At 36.1% G+C, this 23,770-nt stretch overlaps 1 long non-coding RNA gene across 3 annotated transcripts; it reads left to right on the top strand.

Annotated features, from left to right (window-relative positions):
- The first annotated feature begins 15,740 nt into the window (after window positions 1-15,740).
- LOC104106821 (uncharacterized) lies at window positions 15,741-19,260 on the top strand. 3 transcript variants are annotated; one of them, XR_001971337.3, is made up of 3 exons: window positions 15,741-15,943; window positions 16,053-17,492; window positions 18,765-19,260. It is a non-coding gene; the product is annotated as an uncharacterized lncRNA (long non-coding RNA). The 3 variants fall into 3 exon arrangements; XR_004509726.2 differs by having other exon boundaries at window positions 16,053-16,141; window positions 17,410-19,036; XR_011415532.1 differs by having other exon boundaries at window positions 16,053-19,036.
- Window positions 19,261-23,770: the final 4,510 nt, after the last annotated feature.

Raw genomic sequence — 23,770 nt, 5'->3', positions numbered from 1 at the left:
AACTGGGTAAGTGTTCTTTATCATATAGTGATTGTATTTCACAAATCCATGTCTATATTCATCATTTATTTCGAATTTAGATGGAAGAAATTGGAATTTTTGTAAAACTTTCCAAAAATAACAAATTAAGATTTGAAGATCCATTTGATATTGGAATTGGAAAAATTTGGTATGGTTGAACTCATATCGGAACGGGTGTTCGGATTTCGTGAGTTTTTCCGGGATTTGAGACGTGGGTCCCACTGTCGAATATTTTAATGAATTTTGAATTTTTATCCGGAAAAATTCTAAATTCATATGGAATTAATTCCTATGATTAGTATTGAATATATTGAATTGTTTGTGAATAGATTTGAAGCTTTCGGAGGCAAAATTTAAAAGGAAAAGCTGTGGTTGAATAATTGATTGGAATTTGCAAAGCGGGATAAGTGTCGGGGTTAACCTTGACTTGAGGGAATAGAACCCTTAAATTGTTTGTTATGTGAATTGCATGTAAACGACGTATAGGCGAGGTGACGAGTGTTTATACGTCGTCAAATTAATTGTTTGCCTGCTTACTTGAAAAATCATAAATTATTTTTAATCATAAATTAATTATTATAATAATTATTTCTCTCGTATTCTTTGCAAATATAAGTTCTTAAATTCCTGCATTAATTGTTACATGCTATTTGAATTATGTGCCTTAATTGTTATTTGACATTTAGCATAATAAATATTAAACTGCCTATTTGCTCCCTGATTTCCATAATAATTTGATATTTGTCATTGTTTGCTTCATAATTAAACCATAATTATTGTATGCTTGTTGTCTCATAATTTTATATTAATTGTTACCTTTATTGGGAAAATTTCTTCTATAAGAATTGGTAAATGAAAATGTTGAAGGAGCGGGTTGCACGCCGCAACATGATTGATTATAATGAATATATTGGAGGATCGGGTTGCACGCCGCAACAGACTTATTAAAAGTCAATATGGGAGGATCGGGTTGCACGCCGCAACAGACTTATTAAAAGTTAATATTGGAGGATCGGGTTGCACGCCGCAACAGACTTATTAAAAGCCAATATTGGAGGATCGGGTTTCACACCGCAACAGACTTATTAAAAGTCAATATTGGAGGATCGGGTTGCACGCCGCAACAGACTTATTAAAAGTCAATATTGGAGGATCGGGTTGCACGCCGCAACAGACTTATTAAAAGTCAATATTGGAGGAGCGGGTTGCACGCCGCAATAGAACTGAATGTGAATATATTGTGAGAGCGGGTTGCACGCTGCAACAGAACTGAATGTGAATATATTTTGAGAGCGGGTTGCACGCTGCAACAGAATTGGTTGAAATAATAATGGATTATGACTGCTGGGTTGGTTTCAATTATTATAAATCAGTTACCTATTTTATTTATATTATTTGTTGTTATTATCAATATTGCGTACAGGTTAATGTAAGTGAACCGCCTTAGCCTCGTCACTACTTCGTCGAGGTTAGGCTCAGCACTTACCAGTGCATGGGGTCGGTTGTACTGATACTACACTCTGCACTTCTTGTGTAGATTTTGGAGTTGGTCCCAGCGGCGTACCATAGACTTGCTCGGATTTCAGCTATCAGAGGAGACTTGAGGTATAACTGCATGGTGTTCGCAGTTCTGAAGTCCCCGTCTATTGTACTTTAGCTGTGTGTTTATTTCCAGACAGCTTTATTTTATTCAAACCTTTATCTGTATTTATTCTAGAAGCTCGTGCACTTGTGACACCAATTCTGGGATGGTATTTAGACACCGTTGTTTGATGAATTATTTCACTATATTTCAAACTTTGCTTCCGCATTTGTTTCCTTGTTATTAATAAATTTAAAATTATTTTAAAAATGGATAATATTATTCTAATATTGGCTTGCCTAGCAAGTGAAATGTTAGGCGCCATCATGGTCTGAAGATAGAAATTTCGGGTCATGACACGGACCAAGTTGGAAATTTGGAGCCAAAGCTGAAGCTTCCAGTTTCTGTTGCAACCGCATTTGCGCTTGGGAAGCCACAGATGCGAGCTCGCAGAAGTGATCTCTAAGCCACAGATGCGAAAAAGGGAAAGGCTGGCACTGACCGCATAAGCGACCAAGGAAGCGCACCTGCGAGCCCGCAGGTGCGAAGATCATGACCGCAGAAGCGGAAAGGGCGCAGGTGCGATGGGTGTAGCCGCAGAAGCGGGACCGCATATGCGGTCACAGCTCCGCAGGTGCGAAAATCACTGTTGGGCAGAACCTTAACATGGACGAAGCTCGGTCCATTTTTATTCATTTTTATTCCATATTTGGGCCATTTCAGAGCTCTTTGAGAAGAGATTTCAACTAGCAATTTGGAGGTAAGTTAATTCTACACACCTCGAGTTAAATACATAGATTATGGGTAGATTATAACTAGTAAATCTTAGAAATAAAGGGTTTAGGTGAAAAACCTATATTTTTATAATAAAAAATGAGATTTTAACCACGAAAATGGTTATGGAATTGGATAGAAATTATATATTTGAGTTCTTGAGATTTTGGGTAACGTTTTCATCCGAAAATTTCCGGAATCCGGGCACGTGGGCTCGGGGTGAATTTTAATAATTTTACCATTTTAGATAGGGTAATTTATTTAATAGATGAATTTTGAATTATTGAACATATATTAATTATTTTGTATAATATTTGGATAGCTTCGGATTTTTCGGCGTCGAATCGAGAATTTTACGCGACGCGGTAATCGGAAAGTGGACTTTGAGACAAGGTAAGTCTCTTGTATAATCTTGTGAGGCGTAAATTATCCTATAAGGATTAAATTGAATAATTGTTACTAATTGCGGGGGCTACGTACGCACGAGGTGACGAGAGTCCGTGCGTAGCTACTATTAATGATAAAGTCCGGGTAGTTTAGGATTCAAAGCATGAATTACTTGTGTAAATTGTATCCTTTGTTTAACTAATATATATATATATATATATATATATATATATATATATATATATATATATATATATATATATATATATATATATAAAGGATATTAAAAGATGAAATTCTCATATTCTTAATTTTTGTTTAGATTAATTAATTGTTGAAATAAATTGTTATCCTCTCGAATAAATTTTACAATAAATACTCTTATTCCGGAGGTACATAACAAAATGTCCTCCTTTCTTGTGGATCGGGACGAACACCTCGACAGGATAGATGCATCTATGGATCGTGCCGCACGTCCCTTGGCAGTGTACACGAAACTCTGGATCGGGTCGTACGACCTCGGCAAAAATCGTGCTTAATAATAATAATAATTACACGATACTTGGACAGTTATTGCAGCTTGTAAAGCTATTTGATAAATTGGAAATTTATTGAGATTGAATTGCAGCTTGTAAAGCTATTTGATAAATGGGAATTTTTAATTGAAATTGAAGAATTTAATTAATAGATTGGAAGTTGTTGCATTTGAAGGATTTTTATTATTTATGCTAATTGAGTACAAAATTTGTTAACTTTGTGAATCATGCTGATTTAAATAATTATAATTTATTTCATCTATTATTGTTGACCCTTAGTGAGTGTCAAAGTGGGCAATCTCGTCTCTACCACTTCGAGATTAGGCTTGATACTTACTGGGTACACGTTGTTTACGTATTCGTACTACACTTGATGTACTTTTTGTGCAGGATCTGAGACAGATACTAGTGGAGGGCCTATCATCGCACATCCTCGTTATCCAGGGGAATAGTGGTGAGTTGCCTTTCTGAGCCATCCTGCAGCTACCAGTGCCTCTTCTTGTATTATTTTTATTCTGTCTATTTTCATTTCAGACAGTATTTGGAGTTTTATATAATCTACTAGATTCTCATACACTTGTGACACCAGGTCTTGGCACACACATTGGTATAATTTGATGTCTTATTATTTTCTTGGATTTAAATTTCATCAATATACGTTTAATTTATTAGTTGGCTTGCCTAGCTATAGTGTTGGGCACCATCACGGCCTATAAGTGAAATTGGGTCGTGAAAATATGTTGTGTGGAGCCTTGGGATATTTGTTGAGAAATTTATTGATTCTGCTACATATTTGGAATTTGGTTGTGGTCAGTGGAAAATTGTGAAATGAATTGTTGTATCGTGTTGTGGTTTAAACACTCTCCTTGATGTTATTTATGCTTCCTACCTTGCTTGTTAATGATATACATGTGTTTGGTAAGGAAGAGTGTAAAGCACGAAGGGTAACGTCGTGCCAGTTGAGAGTGTAAGCACAAAGGGTGATGTCGTGCCATTTGAGAGTGTAAAGCACGAAGGGTGATGCTGTGCCATTGATAGTGTAAAGCACGAAGGGTGATGCCGTGCTATTTCATTTATATTATCAGGTGAGGACGTGAGTAAAAGCACGAAGGGTGATGCCTTGTAATTATTTTTATATTATCATATATTCATGGCACGAAGGGTGTTTACGTGCAGGCGAGAACGTGAGACATACATTAAATTGTGATATCGTTTTGTTGTGCATACATTCATGCCTTTATCTTGAGATGTTATCGTGTACCTATGTTTTCTATGTGACTTGTAGTCGTTGTTGCTTCCTGTGTGCCTCCACTTTATTTATTTTATTGTTATTGACATTTCTCCGACCTAGTTGGTACTGTTATATGTATGCCCGGTGAAAAAGATATAAATGCACGAAGGGTGATACCGTGCAATTGATTTGATCTATATATATATATATATATATATATATATATATATATATATTGGGTGAGAATGAGACAAGTGCATGAAGATATTACCGTGCCATTTGATGTGATATGTTGAATATATTTCTCATGCCAGGAAAGTTAAATGAGGTGTCACATGGTAACTTTTATTTGAAAGAATTATATATATATTAGAAAGCTATTTACTTGAAAGAATTATATATATTAGAAAGATATTTATTTGAAAGAATTATATTTGAAGAATATTTACTTGAAAGAATTATATATATTAGAAAGATATTTATTTGAAAGAATTATATTAGAAAGATATTTACTTGAAAGAATTATATTAGAAAGATATTTACTTGAAAGAATTACACTCGAAAGATATTTATGTGAATGAATTTTAATGGAAGGATATTTATTTGAAGAAAGTATATTCGAAATATATTTATTGAAAATGATTATATTCTAGAGACTTTTATTGAAAAACTTATAGATAAAAGATGTATATTGAAGGGACTTAATTAATTGGTTGTACTTGTATTTATTATTCGTTTGAGTAATATTTATGGTGTTCCTGCTGCTTTGCTGTTTAAATCACTAGTTGATTGGGGTTGCTATTACTGCTATTTGTTTTCTATTATTTTGTATCTCATATTGCACAGGTTATTAGACTAGTGAGTGTCTTGACTGTACCTCGTCACTACTCCACTGAGGTTAGTCTTGATACTTACTGGGTACCGACCGCGGTGTACTCATACTACACTTCTGTATATTTTTGTGCAGAGCCAGGTATTGAAGATATCAGACTTTGGCAGAGTAAAGTGGTATCGTAAGGATTCAAGGTAGAGCTACTTGGTCGTCGCAGTCCCTTGGAGTTTTTCCATTTTATTGTACTGTTAATTTCTTATTCGATCAATACTGTATATTCGATCCTCGAGATAATTCCATTTATTCAGTTAAAGTTCGTGACTCAGTATTACCAATCTTGGGAGGTTGTATTAAATTATATATTTTAAAAAAATAGCTTGAATTATGATTATAATTGGCTTACTTAGTCTTAGAGACTAAGTGCCATCACGACGCTTGTGGTGGGATTTTTGGGTCGTGACAGTTGTTATTAAAGCTCTAGATTCATATGTTCTACGAGTCACGAACGAGTTTAGTAGAGTCTTGCAGATTTGTACGGAGACGTTTGTACTTATCTTCGAGAGGCTACAGAGCTAGTAGGAAAATATTTCACTTCCATCATTCCTTATCGAGAGGCTATCGCATTTATTCAGCTTGAAGCATAATCTTATGTCCTTTTTCATCCACTCGCATATGAAATCGCGCACTCGGTATCAACTATGTGCCAGCGGTTTGTGATACTACAAAGGGGTTATAAGGAGTCAGGATTGCTTAACCATTGTTACAACGTGTCATTCAGATCGAGGATGCAGAAATATTGAGATATTATTCAGTTGTGCACATTGGGGTGCAGCAGGTTCTGACATATGATTGATAAGTATGATAGTAAGAAGGTTTAATTAATTGCCTAATTGTCACAATCGTGGTAGGGTCACGAGGTGTATGGAGATAGTTGGTGGTATTAGAGACTATGTAGTTCGTATGGGATTTCTATTTAGCGAAGGGTACATACTGGCAGCCAAGGCACTGGAGAAAGCGAGTTTAACTGTCACAAGGGTGACATGCGCCAAAGAAATGGCTTGAGGTGACTTATGACCGGTGAAGGTTAATATTGTGGATCATTGACATGTGTCCTATGACTTCGCGCCAAGTGGGGGGAGTCCACTATCAACGATCAGATTGCGGGGTCATGTGTTATATCAGTTTTGGCCTGAGATGTATTTACGTGGTAATGAAATGTTCTCTGAAACTTGTATATGATTAAGGGGTGCGATTTGTATGGGATGATGCTGGGGCTTGCGGTATTCCTGCGTCCTTAATAATTCTACATTTCAATACCAGCAGGGTCACATCAATAATTTCAAAATATTCGGGGTGCTATAGTAAGTTCTTTTAATGCACCATCGGCACGGGTTTCTTACAATGCTTATTCCAGTTAATACTCCACGTGCATGGTCAGTTAGAGGTGGAGGATAGGAGGGTATAGGGAGCCTAAGAGGTGGAGGCCCGACCCGTTGATATAATCGCTATGATTTGGTTGAGGCCAATACACCAGATGGTGTCGTTATAGGTACGATCCTGATTTTGTTATAAAAGGATATTTTCCCTTAATTTGATTCAGTTCTGAATATTGAGGTAAGTCCTCATATTATGCTCTGCTTATGGGTAAGCTTCGTAATTTTGTGACCCACTTATACGTTATCCCTGTTAGGAGAATTGAGGATGTGAGTCAGTGTCTGTCATTTTTATTTTTGTGCACCATTGAGGGCTATAAGTCCAAAAGTAAATTTTATTATTCATAACAGTCGGTTTAATGTGTTTCGGAATAATTGATTCCAATTTTTATGAATTATATGCCCTACCGGTATGAGGGTTCATTATGTGTTATGAAAACTGTTTATGAAATATATTAAACAGAAGAAAAGAAAGGCAATTGAAAATTTTAGTTGGCACAATGTGCATAATACTTGTGATTCGGAGTTGAGGATGAGATCCTCGCATTTTTATATGATGTGAAATATTTAAACCGGGCTACAAGCTGCGGTGGAAGTTATATAAGGACGAGGTCCTTGTGGTGAAATATTTATGAGTTTAAAATTCTCCCCTTGTGAAATTTAATTTGTACAATAATATTAATAGGGAGCCAAGCCTGTTAGGCTTATTTGATAATTCTTGTATATTTTCTGTTCATATTCAACCATTTTCGTGCTGTAAATATTGAGTTTTAGCCTATGAGGTGAGTGCCCATGTGGCGTTAAATGTGACTCATTAATCCGAGTAAGTAATCATGAGGTCTTCATGCCTCACATTCTGTTGTCAGTGTTGTGAAAATTCAAAATGAGGTGGTGGTTAATATGAGATTAATTGATGATGCTGAAATTAATTATGAACAACTTTTAAGACCAGAGATGTGGTGATGAGCATACATATGATGTGCTTCATGTCCTGATATCATTATGATAATGCAATGCTGAGATTAGTATTATTGATATATACCTTGTGGTGTTTTGTTGGGTTGCGAATGTGTTGTATGAGTTATTTTGGTGTTACTCTGGCAGGTGGTTAGGCCCAATTACAGGGGAGACTCTACCAAAATTTCTAAAAAATTTGGGAGTTAGAAAAAATTTGGATGATTGAGACGTGCAAAAGAAGAGACAAATTATGTTATGTGTTTGAGGGCGAATGATCCTAGCGGGGAAGAATGAAACACCCTAGAAAAATTTTGAAGTACTTGAACACTATTAAGAAAGTTGATGTGTGCATAGGCACGAGTTTCTACAGCCAGTTGAGACTAATACCGTGCGTCGAAGTGAAAACCAAGCATTTTGGAAATGATTGGAGTGTTAGGGATTTTTGCTCTAAAGCTTATAAAAATGGAGAAAAGAAATAATCTCATTTGAGATGGTGCTGTCGGGCCCGTGTTAAATTGCGGGAATGTAGAATCACCCACAAGTATGTGTGCAAGAATATACTCAGTAATTTAAAGTCCTCAGAAAGATTCTTAGTACGTTCGAGGACGAACCTTTGTTTAAGAGGTGGAGAATATAATGACCCGACTTGTCGTTTTAAGAATTTATGCCCCGTTCAGTGACTTAAGGTCTCGAGCAGCTTCGCAATATGTATTATGACCCGCGGGTGTGATCGAGTTTGAATTACTGAAGATTTTAAATTAAAACAACAATCCTTATTTAGAAGCTTAAATATAAAGAGTTGACCGAAGAGTTGAATTTTAAGCAAACGGCTCCAGAATAGAAATTTGATGATGTCAATAGCTCCATATGGTGATTATGGACTTAGGAACGTGTCTGGAAAATTATTTAGAGATCTGTAGTGGAATTAGGCTTGAAATGGCGAAAGATGAATTTTTGGGAAGTTTGACAGGTGGGTTGACCTTTTGATATCGGGGTCGGAATCCGATTCTAGAAATTGGAATAGCTTCGTTGTGCCATTTCTGACTTATGTGCAAAATTTGAGGTCATTCGGACGTGGTTTGGGAGGTTTCGGTGTTGTTTGTGGAATTCGAAAATTTCTAAGTTCATTAGACTTGAATCCGTGTGTAATTCGTGTTTTTGGTGTTGTTAAAGATGATTTGAAGGTTCTACTAAGTTCGTATGATGTTATGGGACGCTTTGGTATGTTTGGTTGAGGTCCCGAGGGCCTCGGGTGTGTTTTGGATCATTTTGGGCTACTTTGGATGCTGATTTTCTGATATCTGGTGTTGTTCTTCGCGTTCGCGAGGAGTCTCTCACGTTCGCGAAGAAGGATTTGGCTTCTGGGATTTTGTTCTTCGCGTTCGCGAAGAGACTCTCGCGTTCGTGAAGAAGGAAATCTCTGTTGCAATGGTCTGACTTTGGAGGCTTATATCTCGCAATCTATAAGAAATTTGGAGATGATCCAAAATTAAAAGTTGTAGCCCTTTGTGTCTAGTTTTCCTAAAGATAAACCATTTGTTATTTGGAGTTGTGTACCAAAAGTTATGGTAGAAAGAGTACGAGCTGTCTGGAAAGAGTTTGGAAATCTCTGCTGCACAGGGCTGACTTAGGAAGCTTATATCTCATAGTCTATAAAGAATGGGGAGATGAGCAACAAATAAAAGTTATAGCCCTTTGAGTCTAGATTTCAGAAAGTTAAACTATTTGTTATTTAGAGGTTTGTACAAAAAGTTATGACCATTATACTAGAGGTTGTGCTGAGAAGAGTTTGAAAATGGTTGTTAGAGAATTTGTTCATCGCGAAAGCGAGGGAAGGGTCGTGAACGCGAAGAACAAATCCCTGGGCAGCAGAATAAACTCCAAATTCGTCTCATTCTTCCATTTTTGGACCAAGAAAGCTCGGGTGAGACGATTTTCCGAGAGTTTTTCAAGGAAAACATTGGGGTATGAATTCCTAACTTGATTTTGGTTAAATTATATGAATCTATTGTTGTTATTATCACTAAATTGGTGAATTGGGTTGAAAATGGTAGAAATCCTCTAGACTTTAATTTAAGATTTGAAGGGCGATCCGTTATAGAAATTTGATAATTTTGGTATGGTTGAACTCATATCGGAATGGGTGTTCGGATTTCGTAAAAATTTTGTCGGGTTCCAAGGGGCGGGCCACGCGCTGACTTTTTAGAATAAAATTTTAAGTTGGTGTTTTATTATCCGGAATTGTTTCAGATGAATTTCAATGAAGTTGTACAATTAATTTGGATAGATTTGAGCTGTCCGGAGGTCAATTCAAGTAAAAAGACGATTTTGGAATATCGGCATAACTTCAATAAGGTAAGTGTCTTGCTTAACCTCGAGTGGGGGAATTATCCCTTAGGCATCGAGTCTTATGTGCCATTTGTGAAATGTGAAAAGCAGTGTATGCGAGGTGACGAGTACGTACTCGGGCTTATATGTGCAAATTTTATTGGTTTAAAGTTTTAGGCATTCTTATGTATTAAATTAGATAATTGTTAGCATTAGTAAATCCTTGAATTATCACGCCTCGTTCCTTAATTGTCAAGTTTGTATTTTATATAATAATTTGGTGTTATTGTCACTTGAATTTTATGTGAATTCCGTGTGTTTGTTGACTTGATATTTTTCTTGGAATTAAATTCATGATGGAATCCTTATCTGCAAATATTTATTAAATAAGTTTAAATTGAGGAGTTAATATAATTATCAAGAATTTGGATTAATGAAGGTGTTACCCTATACTGAGTATTTTTCACCTCTGTTGATTGTTTTGATGTTTATTATATGTTGTGTGGAGCCTTGGGCTATTTGTTGAGAAATTTATTAATTCTGCTACATATTTGGAATTTGGTTGTGGTCAGTGGAAAATTGTGAAATGAATTGTTGTATCATGTTGTGGTGTAAAGCACGAAGGGTGATGCCATACCATTTGAGAGTGTAAAGCACGAAGGGTGATATCGTGCCATTTGAGAGTGTAAAGTACGAAGAGTGATGTCGTGCCATTGAGAGTGTAAAGCACGAAGGGTGATGCCGTGCTATTTTATTTATATTATCAGGTGAGGACGAGAGTAAAAGCACGAAGGGTGATGTCGTGCAATTATTTTTATATTATCATATATTCATGGAACGAAAGTTGTTTCCGTGCAGGCGAGGATGAGAGACATACATTAAATTGTGATATCTTTTTGTTGTGCATTCATTCATGCCTTTATCTTGAGATGTTATCGTGTACCTATGTTTTCTATGTGACTTGTAGTCGTTGTTGCTTCCTGTGTGTCTCCACTTTATTTCTTTTATTGTTATTGATATTTGTCCTACCTAGTTGGTACTGTTATATGTATGCACAGTGAGAAAGATATAAATGCACGAAGGGTGATGTCGTGCAATTGATTTGATCTACATATATATATTGGGTGAGAATGAGACAAGTGCACGAAGGTATTGCCGTACTATTTGATGTGATATGTTGAATATATTTCTCACGTCAGGAAAGTTAAATGAGGTATCACATGGTGACTTTTATTTGAAAGAATTATATATATTAGAAAGATATTTATTTGAAAAAATTAAATTAGAAGTATATTTACTTGAAAGAATTATATATATTAGAAAGATATTTATTTGAAAGAATTATATATATTAGAAAGATATTTATTTGAAAGAATTATGTTAGAAAGATATTTACTTGAAAGAATTATACTAGAAAGATATTTATGTGAAAGAATTTTAATGAAAGGATATTTATCTGAAGAAAGTATATTCGAAATATATTTATTGAAAAGGATTATATTTTAGAGACTTTTATTGAAAAACTTATACATAAAAGATGTATATTGAAGGGACTTGATTAATTGGTTGTACTTGTGTTTATTATTTGTTTGAGTAATATTTATGGTGTTCCTGCTGTTTTGTTGTTTAAATCACTAGTTGATTGGGGTTGCTGTTACTGCTATTTGTTTTCTATTATTTTGTATCTCATATTGCACAGGTTAGTAGACTAGTGAGTGTCTTGATTGTACCTCGTCACTAATCCACTAAGGTTAGTCATTATACTTACTGGGTACCGACCGTGGTGTACCCATACTACACTTCTGCACATTTTTTAATAGAGCCAGGTATTGGAGATATCAGACTTTGGCAGAGTAAAGCGAGATCGTAAGGATTCTAGGTAGAGCTACTTGGTCGTCGCAGTCCCTTGGAGTCTTTCCATTTTATTGTACTGTTAATTTATTATTCGATCAATACTGTATATTCGATCTTCGAGATAATTTCATGTATTCAGTTAAAGTTTGTGACTCAGTATTACCAGTCTTGGGTTGTTATATTAAATTATATTTTTTTTAAAAATGGCTTGAATTATGATTATAATCGGCTTACTTAGTCTTAGAGACTAAGTGCCATCATGACGCTTGTGGTAGAATTTTTGGGTCGTGACACTTTTCGGTTGTTGTTATCAGGGGATGTTATTATGGTCATGTAAATTATGAGGTGCATGGTAAGAATTCAGTAAGGATATACAATCATGTGTTGGTACATCATGCAGTGATGGATACAGTGTTCGTATGTTGGAAACAGGCCTAGTAGAAAATTTCAGATGTTGGAATTTTGCTCTAAGGCTTATTTGACTAGATAAAAGGGAGGATTTTCAGGTTTGCTCGAGAAAATGTGCTCAACTGGGTTGTGGTATCATGGGTAGGTGCACGAGATGTTAAACAGCGATTTCAGACAATTCCAGAGCAGTTCTTAGCACATTCGCGAACGAACGTATGTTTAAGTGGGAGAGAATGTAACGACCCGACTGGTTGTTTTGAGCTCTAGCGCGTCATTCAACGGTTTGAGCCCATGATCAGCTTCATTTCACGTATTATGACTTGTATGCGTGGTCGAAATTTAATTTCGAGAAGTTCGGAGTTGATTTGGAAAGAAAATTCTAATTTCGAAAGCTTTAAGTTGGAGGAAATGACTAAAGGGTGATTTTTGAGTAAACGACCTCGGAATCGGGATTTGAAGATTCCAACAGATTCGTATGATTATTTTGGACTTGGATGTATGTCGGATCGGGTTTTGGATGACCCGGGAACATTTCGGCGCCTATTGTGGAAGTTGGCATTTTGAAAGGATTTCATAAATTTGGGTTGGAGAGCATTTCAATGCTATCAATGTCTGTTTTGGATTTCTGAGTCTGGGAATAGCTCCGTATGGTGATTTTGGTATTGGGAGCGCGTCCGGATGTGGATTTAGAGGTTCGTAGGTCATTTCGTGGTCTTTTGGCAAAAATTGAAACTTTGAAGGTTTTTGAGAAGTTTGATCGGAAGTGGACTTTTTGATATCGGGGTCGGATTCCGATTCTGAAAGTTGGAGTAGGTCTGTAATGTTAATTATGACTTGTGCACAAAATTTGAAGTCAATCGGATGTTATTTGATAGGTTTCGGGATCGATTGTAGAAGTTGAAGTTTCAAAGTTCACTAAGTTTGAATTGGAGGGTGATTCGTGTTTTTAGCATTGTTTGATGTGATTTAAAGGCTTGACTAAGTTCGTGATGTGTTTTGGGACATGTTGGTATATTTGGTTAAGATCCCGAGGGCCTCGGGTAGATTCCGGATGGTTAACGGATCGAGTTTGGACTTGGATGAAATGCTGAGGCAGCTGATACTTGGTGCAATCACACCTGCGTGAAAAGGGCCGCAGGTGCGAGCCACGAGTCGCAGGTGCGAAGGAGAGGAGGTTGGTCAGCAACCGCAGGTGCTGAACATTTGGGCGCATCTGCGAAGGCGCAGGTGCGAAGTGGTCAATGCAGGAGCGGGCGATAGGCGCAGGTGCGGGGCATGGAGCGCAGATGCAGGAGCGTTGGGCTGAGCTTGAACCGCACCTACGATGGAATTTCTGCAGGTGCGAGGATCGTTGGGCAGTGAGGTTTTATCAAACGGGGGTTTGGCTCATTTTCACTTCATTTCGTCCATGGAAGTCGATTTTGGAGTACTTTTGGAGTTCCATCTTCATCAACTACAATAGGGTAAGTTATTTCTTCACATTGTGAGTTAAATACATGGTTTTTACATGGATTCAAGCATGAAAATTTGTAGAAATTTGGGATTTTGAAGAAAAATCTAGAAATCGGTATTCTTGGAATTTGATCACGAATTTGGGCAAGAAATTGAGAATAAATTATATATTGGAGTTCGTAATGCTATGGGTAGTGTTTATCTTTGAAAAGTTTCGGAATCTGGGCATGTGGGCCCGAGTGTTTACTTTATCGATTTTTCGAGTGGAGTTGAAAATTATTATAAATTGATGAATTATGAGTATTAAAGTATATTTTGATTGGGTTGCATCTGATTTGACTAGTTTTGGATCAGCGGTCATCGGTTTGAGGTGTTAGAGCGGCATTGGAGTCGGCTATGGAATTTCGGAGCGAGGTAAGTCTCATGTCTAACTCTATGAGGGGGACATTACCCCTAGGTGGTGTATATGGATGTGTGCTACTTGTTATGGGGGTTCCGTACGCGCGAGGTGACGAGAGCCCGTACGTAGCTACATTCATGTTATTATCCGGGTAGGCTTAGGTTCACATCATGCTATAGTTGTATTATTTGAGTCGTCTCTCGCCTATTAAATTCCTTTGTTTTACATTACTACTTGAGAGTAGACTTGCTATTATAGAGACTTCACGATTTCACGATTAGTCACCGAATAACTTTACTCCTCCTACGGCATGTTTTCGTGATATATATATATACACACACACTTCATTGAAAAGTTTTTGTTAAAGAAATTATAACTCACACGTTTATTCGTGAGTGGGGTCAAGGACCCATCAAAGCTTCTTATTCTAATGGGATCGGGTCGTTCACCTCGGCAGGAATGTGTATTTCACTTCTTATTGGACTGGGCAGTTCGCTTTGGCATGATTTATGTACCACACTCTCATGGGAGCGGGTCGTTCTCCTCTGCGGGTTAATTGATTTATCATATGGTTCGGGCCGTTCGACCCTCAGCAGTGCACAAAATTATTATTATGTTGGATCGGGTCGTACGCCTTGGCATTTCCTATATCATATTCACATGAAATCATGCGTAAAACCTTGGCAAGAAGCCAGTGTATCTGTAAATTCCGGATTTGAATTATGGTAGCCACTTGATGAATTTCACTATACCCATATATATATTCCGGTTAAGGAGGGAATTTCTAATGAAGAGCTTGAGTTCCTCGTAAAGAGAGGGGATTTGTACCACATGATCTATATTTGGCTATTTCACGTACTTACTCTGCCTCATATTTGCTACCTCTTTATTGTACCTTATGTTGTTGGACCACTAGTGAGTGTCGATGTCGACCCCTCGCCACTCCTTCTTTGGGGTTAGGCTAGATACTTACTGGGTACATGTTGCTTACGTATTCAGGTTATACTTGCAGTACATTTTTGTGCAGGTACATATGTGACTAGTGGCCTTGTGAGAGCAGAGGCATGTATGCATACGGGGACTTACGTGAGCTGCATTCCACATTACGACCCGCAACCTGCAGAGTCTCCTTCAGAGTATTTATATTTCCCATGTCCAAATTTGTATTCTGGATAGATGTTATATTTTATTTTACATTCCTAGTTGATTCACATGCACTTGTGACACCGGGTTTTGGGGTGACTATGAGTTATTTTGTATTGAAATTTGTTAAAAATATTATCATTTACTCTGTAAATTTCATCTTCTACTTTTTATGGAAGGAAAAGTATGATTTCAAAATATTAAAATGAGAACCGAAGTGAGTATTTATGGTTGGCTTGCCTGACAGCGGTGTCCGGCGCCATCACGACCTTTAATAGATTTTGGGTCGTGACAGTAACGTGCTTAAGTTTTCTATTATATATAAATGAGAAGTTGGTCGACCAAGGCTATAATTGTCATTTTGCACAATAAAATAAAGGGTATAATGGTCCGGGTTGCTTTTTCCAAGTAACACTCGAACACAATTCTAGAAGCATAACTCTTTCACCTCCCTTATTCTAATTACATGTATGATTTTCTTTCAAATCTGTAGGAAGATCAATTGCTTCACCTTCTTTCATTTCCTTATATGTTCAAGTTCTCCAGACTTGTTAATGCCTTTTCCAGCTCTTTTCATCTTCTCAACTGGGTATTGCAACTTTCAGGTCACCTCCTCTTTTAATTTTTGTCCAAATCTTGTTCTTTTTTTCCGGGTTAATCTTTATGAGGAATTTGTTTTCCGGTCTGGTTTGACTTTTGTTGTTGGAGAGTTAGGCGTGAGGTAGAAGAGTTTAGGGCATAACTTGGAGTTCTTCGCCGACAACAATGGTGCTCTTTTACCGTGTATTTGCTGCTCTTTAAAGGTGCAGTCTCTGGGAACATATTTATGATATGTACAGAGATAATATTCTTTTTAGAGCATTCTTTATTTTTAGTATACTTGTTTCTTAAATGTCTTTGTCATGAGTGTATTATGTGAGATATTTGAGGTTGTTTTACTTGAATTTTCTCAATATTATAATCATATATTTTTCATAGTGCTCTAATTCGAGGAAGTTGGAACATAATTGATTCTATATTTCAGATGAATTCTTAGGGATAAAATTATACGAGTTGATTGTGTGGAGATGGAACTTTACAGTCATGCAAATTACCTTTTTTCTTTGCCTTTATATATTTCGAGGGAATGCTTGTGCATTCCTCCCTTTTTCTGTTTGCTCTGCTTCAAACTTGGTGATGAAAAACATCCAGAAGCTTATTGGATTTCTATTCCTATTTTCTTTTTATTGGATCGTTGTAAAAAAAAAAAATTCCCTTTTACTGAATTCTGGCAGATCATCTTTATGGTGAAGATGAAGATCCTCCTATTACTTTCTTAATATTGCTCCAAGCGCATTTAGAAGTACACGGTTTATTAATATAATTAGATCATTGATCACTGATCCATGGGAGAATTACATTGATCTAATGGCTTTCACTTATGACAAAAGATATAAGAACCCAAGAGCTTAGTTCTCAGAAGATAGAATTCTAATATCTGCTTCCGATTATGTTGGTTTGTGTTGCTTTTTAGGCATGTGTGTAACATTTGTTGGGTGGTGAAAACATTTTAAGTAAAAGTGATGAGAGTTGTTTTAATTATGAATTTAACTTTTAAAGGAGTGTAATTAGTACGCTAATTTTTATAAATATGTTAAACTTAACACAACATTGCTCCCTTTCTAGGGAAACATGCTTCACAAACATTTAGTGAGTTGCTACTCCATTTATTTTCAGTTAGATCATGTGGTTGATAGCGAACAATCTTAGTTGAAGATTAGAATCTTTCTTTGCTACGAAGATAGGTATACTATAGAAACCTATGATGGTCGACGATTGGACTTTTCTACTCTTTACTTAAGTTAGTATGCGTTTCTTTTACCCTATGCGGAATTGTCACATACCCCTCCTCTATTTTGCTTTCTTTGTGGCTCTAAAATCCTCTAGAGCTTTTCCATTCATCGCTTTCCCCTTTGCCTGAGTTTTAACATCTCTCTGCGCCTATTTTTCCTCCAATTATAGTAGGAGCTATGGAGATACACGCTTTTTTATTATCCTTTACATACACGCTTCTTCCTCTATGGCAATATAGTTGCTCTTGGGACTGGGCTATTGTTGCAGTTATTTGCCGCTACCCTTGCTTAGTGATTTATGGTGTTTCACTGCTTCTGATTGGTGAGTCTTACTATTCTATCTCCTTTTCTTATTTCTCCTTGATTTTAAAGTTCAGTTCTGCATTTGTAGTTTTGATTCGGATGACATAGCCAATTCTGAGCTAGAAGTGAAAGATCAATTTACAAGCTATTACATAATGTTCTTTTAATTCTTGAATTCTATTCTTTATTTTTTCAACCAATTTTTTCATACTACTATTTCAAAAAAAATGAAAAATTAAGATATTTAGAAATTCTAAGGAAATTAAACGAAAAGGAAAAGAAGCCTCTAATGGGCCATTGGAAAAATAAAAAGATAGAAAGGAAGAAAACGAACCCAAACTCAACATCCATTACCATTATAACGTGTAGTATGAGTATCAAGCTTCTTCAATCCTTATTCAACTATCTTATTCTCTTATTATCTACCTTTTTCTCGCGTGATTTCTATATTTTTTTTGTCCAAAAACGTAAGCAAGTACAAAGAAATTAAATGAATGAATAGAAAATTAGTATTTTGGAAAGAGAATATTAACAATGTCAAAGGAACATATAGATCTTTCTTTTCTCAGTCAGTAAATGAATTCTTAAGGCAATAGCGGCATCAACTCAGTATACAAGAGAAAACCATCTCTCATGTGTGTACTATATGTGTAGTCCAATTTTACTCCAACTATTAGAGTACCTATTGTAATGTGTTGTTTTGTTTGTGCTAAAAGAATGTATATTTATATTTGCAAACATGCCTTTCATTGATCATAAAGGCTCTTTGTGAGGCTTAGTCCCTTTGATAATTTTATGTTTACCTAATGATGTCCGGTATATATATATAGGAATGGATCAAAATTTCTTGCTTCACGTATTTAGCTTTCTTACCATAAAAGGGTATTGTTTCTATTTTATAAGCAGGGAAGTGGATTTATCATCACATTGTCTGCTAATAAAACACCTCCAATTATCTGTGAAAACTAAATAAAAAGTAGCTAGATAATAATAAATCCATGGCTATGTTTTTTTTTTTCCTAATAACTACAGTTATTTGATTCTTAGAATTCCTTTGGAATAATGCTTATTTTTCAATTGGTAGCATGATTATTTGTGATTTATTTAGTTTGCATTGTTAAGTTATTAATGGTTTTCTCTGTTGTGTGTTTCTCCTAATATTGGTCATCATATGTTGTTCTGGTAAGATTTTTTCATTCATAAGAAGTATCAGTATCTTGTTCCTGCTGCTCTTGTGAAATATCCTACATAATCCCCTTCTCTTGAAGTTTCAATCTTTGAAAATTGCGAGGTTCACAATTACCTTGGCGGAACTTACTCACAATTACCTTGGCGGAACTTATTCAGGGCTCTGTAGTTATGCATGGTGAAAATGTTAGTAGTTCGTTCCCTACCCACAAGCCGCATCAGCTGAAAGAGAAGGGAGTTGAGTTGATTTCAGTAGGTATAGGCGTAGAAGGGGAAAAAAAGGGCACTCTGAAAGTTTATAAAGTGAAACATATTGCATTGGCTTACATACAATTGCACAAGATCTAATTGAAGGCGACTTTTTACTTTAATTAAGTTCATGACTAACACATCCATGTTGAGTACCTTTCAAGATAACATACGATTGAAGGTGACTTTTTCACAATTTGGAGATATCAGCCGATGTACGATGTACGTATTTGCCATCGTGGGATTTTTATGTCTAATTTTGTCTTTGTTCTTTTGGCATAACTGTACATCTCACGAAATGTTCTTCTTTCATAGTTGCAATGTAAAGTAAAACTGCATTAGAATCTAAATCGTCGGGCCCGCAAGCGCGGGCAAGAGTCATCTAGTATAAAAATAAAAGTTAAATAAAAATATAAGTTCATGAATGATGATTATTGATATTAGTCGTAATCCTCTATTTTACATTTATGCCATTCTGTTGATCGAAGGTTTTGATTATTCACTCTAAATTACAATGTCAGGTTTATTATACATATATAACCAAAATTAAATCCGATCATGGAATACATTTTAAGAATGACTTCACGCACTTCTTCATGTTATATATGTTATTGCCTTTTTTTTTTCTTTACAGATGAAATTAGTATGTTTACTTGCAAATATATGTTTTGAATCGGTAGTTATTCATATTCGCATACTCATGTAGACTAAAAGGATGAATATCTTTAGCGAAATATCATTCGCTTTATTTACCCTTTAAAAATAGAGTTCACCTTTTTAAAATAAAACTTCTTATGTTGTAGTTCAAATAATGAAAGATTTAGTAAGTAAAATTTTAATTAATTTTAAAGTTCTTAATTATATTCAAAAATTAATTAAATAATAATTTTATGCAATATAAAATTTATTTTTAGGAGAAAAAGGTTGATTAACAATTTAATAATGCAGAATCTATGGGGAAAAGAAAAGATATTGCAATGACAAAGCTAAAATATCGATCTAAGCCTTTTATAAAACAAAGAATAATGTACCTTTGAAGTGTCGATTTCCAAGAAACCAAAAAATGTCGGTAAGCAAGAAGAAGAAAGAGGCGCATAAACAAAATATACAAAAATTAAGTTGATGTAACTGTCATCCAACTATTTAGATTGAAATTCTTTAAGCAAAAGTAAAAATACTGAACTGAAGTCCAATTCAAATACAAACAGCCTGCCATAGCAAATCTAATAAAAAAAAGATTTGAAATACATCGATGACCCGACTTATCGTTTTAAGAATTAACGCCCCGTTCAATAACTTAAGGTCTCGGGCAACTTCATAATATGTATTATGACCCGCGTGTATGGTCGAGTTTGATTTACGGATGATTCGGAGTGATTTGGGACACTTAGTCCATAAGACGGAAGCTTAAGTCTTAGAATTTTGACCATAGTCGGAACTGTGTGAAGCCGACTCCGGAATGGAGTTCCGACGGTTCCATTAGCTCAGTTAGGTGATTTTGGACTTAGGAGCGTGTCCAGACTGTGAATCTGAGATCTGTAGCCAATTTAGGCTTGAAATGACGAAAGTTGAATTTTTGGAGAATTGGATCGGAAGTGGCCTTTTTGATATCGGGGTGGGAATGCGATTCCGAGAGTTGGAACAGCTCCGTTATGTTATTTGGGACTTGCCTACAAAATTTGACGTCATTCCGGGTTGGTTTGATAGGTTTCGGCATGAGTTTTAGAAGTTGGAAGTTTTTGAAGTTCATAAGTTTGATTTGTGGTGCGATTTGTATTTTTAGCGTAATTTGATGTGATTTGAAACCTCGAACGAGTCTGTGATATGTTATGGGACTGGTTGATATGATTGGACGGGGTCTCGAGGGGCTCGGGGGTATTTCGGGGTGGTTTCAGACCAAATTGGAGTTGTTTGGATTGTTGTTGCTGTAGTCTGGTTTCCTTCTTCGCGAACGCGAAGGGAGTCCCGCATTCGCGAAGAGAAATTTGAGGGGCTGATGATTTGTCCTTCGCGAACGAGAAGCTGTGAACGCGAACGTGAAGAAGGAGCAGGGCAAGCCTTCGCGAACGCGGCCCAGGCAACACGAACGTGAAGAAGAAAGGAAGATAGGGGTCAGGGGTCGTTTGGCCTTCGCGAACGCGAAGGACTTGGTCAGCTGGTCATCACGAACGAGATGAGGGGTTTGCGAACGCCAAGAGGAAATGATGGTGCAGAAACAATTGGCCTTCGCGAATGCGACGAGGAGGTCGCAAACACGATGAAGGATTTGAGGCAGTTGGGTTTTGGCCTTCGCGAACGCGAGGCAATGGTCGCGAACACAAAGAAGGCCTACCTGGGCAGAATTAAAAGTCCCAAAAATGGGGGTTTGAGTTCATAACTCAAAAATCAAAGTTGGAGCTCGGTAGAAGGCGATTTTTGGAGAGATTCTTGCGTGGGTGTTTGGGGTAAGTGATTCTTATCCAATTTTGATTAATTTCCATGATTATGTCTTTGAATCCATCGTTTAATTCGGATTTAATGGAAGAAAAATCAAGTTTTTTGTTAAATCTTTCAAAAATGAAAATTTAAGATTTGGAAGTCGAGTAGTTATTGGAATTCGATAAAATTGGTATGGTTGAACTCGTATAGGAATGGGTGTTCGGATTTCATGAAAATTATGTCGGGTTCCGAGAGGCGGGTCCAGCATTGACTTTTGTTGACTTTTTGGAATAAATTTTTAAGTCGACGTATTATTATCCGGAATTGTTTCTGATAATTTTTAATAAATGTATACAATTAATTTGGATATATTTGAGCTGTCAGAAGGTCAATTCAAGCAAGAAGACAATTTTTGAACATCGGCATAACTTCAAAAAGGTAAGTGTCTTGCTTAACCTCGAGTGGGGGAAATTCTCTTTAGGCATTGAGTCTTATGTACAACTCGGGTAATTGAAAACCATGTACGCGAGGTGACGAGTACGTACTTGGTTTATATGTGCAAATTTTATTGAGTTAAAAGTCTTGAGCATATTGTGTATTAAATTGGATAATTATTGGCATGTATTTAATCATCTACTTGTCATGCCTAAACCCTCATTGTTGACTCTGTTGTTATATGACAATGTGATGTGATTGTTATTTGATTATTTATAAAATTTTGTGAATTTGCTAGTTTGATAATTATTGAAATTTAATTTCATTTTGAATTTTTTCCTCTGCAAATAATTAATTAAATGAGCTTAAAAAGAGGTGTTTATATAATTATTGAAAATTTGATCTTTTATGAAGACTTTACTTTATGTTGAGTAATTTCTATCTCTATTGATTGTTTATGGGTGTTGTACACATTGTATGGAGCATTTGGCTATTTGCTGTGAGATTAATTGACTTGGTTGTAGCTTTGAAATTTGGTTGTGGTCATTGGATAAATTATGATATGAATTGATTTTTGTTATGTTGTAATAATTTTTTATGTAAAATGTTGTGTTGTGTGAGTTGTTATTTTGGGGAGATAAGAGTGGCATTTCACCGTTGATATTATGTGGTTATAAGGGTGGCATTTCACTGTTGTGTTTGTTGGCTATTGATATTGTATGGGCGGAGCGATAAGGGTGGCTAAAGGAGCGATAAGGGTGGCAATAGGAGCGATAATGATGGCTATTGATATTGTCTGGGCGGAGCGATAAGGGTGGCTATAGGAGCGATAAGGGTGGCAATAGGAGCGATAAGGGTGGCTATTGTGAGGGACGATATGTGATGATGTGGGGTTGTGGTATTGAAACTTTTCATGTGATGTTGTGATTTTCTTGTGTTTATTTTTATACCTTGTGAAACTTGTCTTGTTGTTAGTAAATTGATAATAATCTAATTTTGTTGAAATTGGGAGCCTGTGGCTATTGCCAGGCGGTTTATTAAATGAAATGTGGGCATGAGGTGCCGTGAATTGTGATATGAAATGGGGATATTGGCACGTGAATTATCCTTGCAATTGTGATATAAAATGTGGGCACGAGGTATTGTGATGAAATGATAATGATATTTGTCACGTGAATTGTCCGTGCAGTTGTGATATGAAATGAGGGCACGAGGTGCCGGGCAAATATGATGATTTAATTATGGGCACGAGGTGCCGTGGAAATATGAAAATGGGTTGAGACCCGTATTTTGATGATTTTAAAATGAGGTGTCACATGGGGACTTTTTAATTGAAAGAGTTATATTCAAAATATTTATTTGGAAGGATTTTTACTTAGAAAGTATCATATAAAAGAATGGTATTTTGAAAGATATTTATTTGAGGAAATTGTATTTGAAAAGATTTATTGAAAGAATTATATTTGAAAAATAATTATTTGAGAGAATTATATTTGAGCTATATTAATGGTGTTCTTGTTGTCTGTTGTGCATATCACCGGTTGTTTTATCATGCCTTTATTATTATTTGTTTCCTATTATTTTGTATATTATATTGCATAGGTTATTAGACTAGTGAGTGTCTTGACTGTACCTCGTCTCTACTCCATTGAGGTTAGTCTTGGTACTTACTGGGCACCGTTGTGGTGTGCTCACTCTACACTTCTGTACATTTTTGTGCAGAGCCAAGTATTAAAGATATCGGACTTGAGCAGAGTTAAAGTGCGATCATAAGGATTCAAGGTAGAGCTGCTTGGCCGTCGCAGTTCCTTGGAGTCTTTTCATTTCATTGTACTGTTAATTTGTAATCAAACAGTATTGTATATTTGGTTCTCATGATCATTCCATGTATTCAGTTAGAGTTCGTGACTCGGTACTACCAGTCTTGGGAGGTTGTGTATTGTAATTATTTTCGCTGTTAGATGTTTAAAAAATAAATAGGCTTCAAAATGTAATAGAAATCGGCTT

Source organism: Nicotiana tomentosiformis, chromosome 4 (assembly GCF_000390325.3).
Source record: "Nicotiana tomentosiformis chromosome 4, ASM39032v3, whole genome shotgun sequence".
Classification (NCBI taxonomy): Eukaryota; Viridiplantae; Streptophyta; class Magnoliopsida; order Solanales; family Solanaceae; genus Nicotiana; species Nicotiana tomentosiformis.
This window is presented reverse-complemented; position numbering and strand designations above follow the sequence as displayed.